The sequence below is a fragment of the Mus pahari genome, chromosome 5, assembly GCF_900095145.1.
Source record: "Mus pahari chromosome 5, PAHARI_EIJ_v1.1, whole genome shotgun sequence".
Classification (NCBI taxonomy): Eukaryota; Metazoa; Chordata; class Mammalia; order Rodentia; family Muridae; genus Mus; species Mus pahari.
In genome coordinates, this window is record NC_034594.1 from 51,554,183 (window position 1) to 51,558,309 (window position 4,127).

The following is a 4,127-nucleotide window of genomic DNA, read 5'->3' on the forward strand; positions in this document are numbered from 1 at the left end:
GAGCAGAGACTGCTTCTGAATGTTAGCAATATGATTCCAGAGGCCACGCAACCCTGGAGCCCAGAGCTACTATTGTTCTGAGAGAGTGGGGATGACTCAAGGGAACCTGACCTCAGTATCTGGAAAGGCGCTTGGAGGCCCTGCGGGTGTACCAAGCCACCATCTTGAAGCAGCCACATGGCTCATCTGTGTGTCCCCAGTTACCAGTGTGAAGTCCAACTCCAAGCACAGGAGGCTTGGTTGATTGGCTGATTGGGCTGGTAAGTACTTGCTATAAAGAGTTCCTAGCATTCACAGAGGGGTGGGAGGTCTGCCTAACGTACTCTGTACAAAGGAAGCTGTCTGTGGAGGATGCTCAACATGGAGCATGCTTACACTTTCTTCCTTACATATTTTTTATCATCCTCCTCTCCCCAAGCACACACATCACCATCCCTATGTTTCTGCCCAAGGACGTCTCTCTGATGCTTAGTTCTAACTCACAGTAGATTCTTTCTTCCTTCACGCCTTGGAGTAGCCGGCTTCCCCAACTCATTCGCTGGGACTGTCAAACAATCATGGAGGAACTCCAAGACTCTAGGACAAAGGCTAGAATGTTTCTGTACACACAAATTATGGAAGAAAAAAAAAAAAAAAAAGGAAAACCCTAGCCTGGGCTTTGAGAAGGTTCTCCTGCTGTTATGAATGATAAGAAGCGTTCACATTCTCAGCCTTTACAGGTTGGGCCAAAGAAGAATGTACAGTGTTGTTAGTGGGTAGACTTGTGAACACAATGGAACCTTGAGAGCTGGTCACATGACTGTCAACGTGGATGCTTAGTACATCTGGCTTTCTTTTTGCCTGTGCCAGCTTTCACCCCAAACTTGCTGGACTCCATCAAAGGGATCATGGCTGTAAGCAAAGCAACTCCTTTCCAACTTCAGCTGGCATGAGAGCAAACACATTGTCCTGGAGGCACACCCAGCTTGCCAACTCCAGATGATGGGAAGTGATGTCCAGGGCTCTAGCCTGGACAAGCAGGGCATTCTGGGTATTGACATGCAAATACCCAGGGTACAGCGTGCGTAGGAGGGCAGGGACATTGCCTCCGAGGTTAGGCATTCCCCATTAGATCCTCAATCTCTCTCTCTCTAAGGCAATGGCTTAAGGCAAGGAGAGCCTGGTAGGGTGGAGCACACCAGTGATCCCAGCATTCAAGAGGTTCAAGGCAGGAGAATCTCAGAGGTTTAAAGTTCTCCTTGGTTACGTACTGAAGTTGAGACCAGCCTAGGCTACAGGAGACCCTGTCTCTAAAATAAAGGGTGGAGGGGGAGGGAGAGTGGGACAGGAGAGGAGAGTTCCAAGAAAAGAGAAGAGAAAGTGGGCCACAGTGGGAACCAGCTGCTAAGAAACAGTGCTGGCTCGTGTTTCAGGGGGGTGCTTGAGAATGGACTTGGCTAGACCTCAGATGAAGCCTTGGCTGCCCAGGGTGCCCATCAGAAAGTTGTCCCTTCCCTCTCCAGCTGCTACCATCCTGGGGGAGCTGTGCAGGCACACTCTGAGCCTCTTTTTCTATTCCCGCCTCACGGGTACCCAGCATCTTGGTGGCGTTCTCTTGGCCTCCCAATGTCCCGTGCCCAGCTCATCCCTCCTGTCTTTGTCAGCAGCCTCAAGGTGTGCTGCGCCCAGCAGACCAATGACATGCAGTTCCAGGGGCACATTCGGTGACCTTCTCTTGGCCCAATGACCCAAGACAACTCCTGCAGTCTCGTTGCTGCCCCCAGTATGGCTTTCAACACCGTTATCCAGTGGGCCTGCTTCAGTGAGGGCCAAGCACTCGATCAACGCCTTAATCTCATTGGTGTTGTATGGTAACTGTTGATTCTTGTCTGTGTCTCTGGATGAAGAGGGGTAGAATGATAAGGGGTGGAGATGGGGGCCAAGGGCTTCCATTTCATTGTCACCAACTCTCCAGTGGGTCTTTTCATTGATCGTCCTTGTGGGCAGGGGTTGTAGTACAACGATAGAGTGCTTGCCTGGCACGCTCAAGAGTCTGGGTTCCAACCCCAGCTCTGCCACACACAAAAACAGTTGACATTGTAAAAATAAAATAAAATAAAATAAAATAAAAGCAACTCAGCTATAGTCCTGAGTCCTCTGCTGGAGCTGTGCTCAAATGGCGGTGTGTTGAGAGAAGGGAGAACTCTCTGGGTAGAGGGACTGCTCAGTCTGTGGTGATGCTCAGCAATCCTACCCACAATCCCTCAGCTGACACCGGGCATACCCAGCCACACGACTGGAGACTGGAAATGTAGGGCCTTGGGAGTTAGTGTTAGGAAGCTACATCAGCAGCCTTTAGTATGTGGGTTGAGCCTCCTTTGGAGGCCGAATGACCCTTTCACATGGGTTTTCTGAGACACAGGTGTTTACATTATGACTCACAGCAGTATCAAAATTACAGTTATGAAGTAGCAACACAAATTTTATGGTTGGGGGAGTGTCGTCACCACAACATGAGGAACTGCATTGAAGGGTCAAAGCTTAGAAAGGTTGAGAACCATTGAAATAGCTGGTCTTGAGCACAAATACTTTCAAATTTGGACCACTGTCTTCGGTGTCAGGAAGCCTAGAGTGGAAAGGTCATCCCCACCACTCAGTGGTGTGCTCACAAGAGAGGACCGACTTCCGTTAAGCATCCTTTAGAGAAGTTGTTGACTACCGAGGTTAAGGATACACAGTTAATCGATGAAGCTGATGCTCACACCCAGGCCAGCGTCCTGTGTGAGTGGTAATTGGCTACTTGCTTTCTGGGTTTCTGGCTCTCCATCTGCTCCTCGATGCCAGTGGCACTGGATAGGGTGATTGTTTAAATAAAGCCTTCACACAGAATGCCACGGTCATTACCGCAAAGGGTCCCAGGGTTGTCTGGTCTTGTTCAACCCTGCCAGGGAAGCTGGGGTTAAACTGAGTAACACCTGTCATTAAGGGGGGGTCTCACTGGTGTTAGTAGAGATAGCATGGTGGCTTTCCTTCATAAAGATCATGTCCAGAGGGGAATGGATGCTTGGCCTTAGTGTGTTAGTGAGTATGGGGATTGATGGCCCCAGAGATGTAGTGATCTATGAGGGGAGGACTGAGAGGCTGGAGAAGTGGGAAGAGGCTGTGGCCAGGGCTGAGCGCGGGGCTGACAGTAAGCACCAAGGCAGAGGGGCTGTTCCCCTACCCTCAGGATGATGGGAGACACAGCAGAGGACAAGGAGACATTAGCTGGGGCCTTGGGAAATGGTTCAGTAAGTAAACGTGTCTGTCACTGAGCCTGCACATCTGAGTTTGATTCCCAGATTTATACAGTGAAAGGAGAGGACCAGCTTCTTTTTTTTTTTCAGAAGATAATTTTGTAATTATATTTATGTACAGAAAACGTAGTGTACATTTAGCCCAGTTTAGTGGCAAGCTCTTTAGCCTTTGCCTTTTCCAGCTTGGCAATTCGAGTCACAGACTTAGGACCCAGGGTGTTCCCTCCCCAGTGGCAACAGATCTCGTCATATCTGTCATTATAATTGGTCCTAATGGCTTCCACCAGCTTAACCAGGGCATCCCTGTCTTCCTAATTAACCTGTGTGAAGGCAACAGTGGTGCATGTCTTCCTGTGGACCAGATGCTCCAGCCTGGCCTTTCCCTTGCTGATGTAGTAGGGCACCCACAGCATAGGCAGGAAAACCACCAGCTCAGTGGGCAATCAAGACCAGCTGAGCCTTCTTGTCACCAAGGTGGTGACTGTATTGACTCCTGCTTGGAGGACAGGTGGTCTCTTAGTTGGGATGTCCCCTTTGTCAGCAGCTTTCTTCTTAGCACGGGCCAGTAGCCTTTGCTTTTTCTCTTGCTTTGTCTCTGGCCTGTACTTGTGGGCAGGAACCCCCACCTTCCCCACCCCCAGCCTACTTTTGTACCATGTACAGCACTCGAATGTGTCTTTGCTGTCCCTGTGCACCCTTCATTTCCTTCCACCATGGCCAAAAGCAAGGTTTGTTTTGTTCTGTTTCCCTAATCTTGCTTTAGAGCTCTCTCTCTCTCTCTCTCTCTCTCTCTCTCTCTCTCTCTCTCTCTCTCTGTCTCTCTCTCTCTCTCTCTCTTCTTGTCCTGGTACT

The 4,127-nt window shown here is 49.8% G+C and overlaps 1 pseudogene; it reads right to left on the bottom strand.

The window, feature by feature from the left end:
• Window positions 1-3,412: 3,412 nt before the first annotated feature.
• LOC115064018 lies at window positions 3,413-3,883 on the bottom strand (annotated as a pseudogene).
• Between the last annotated feature and the right edge of the window lie 244 nt (window positions 3,884-4,127).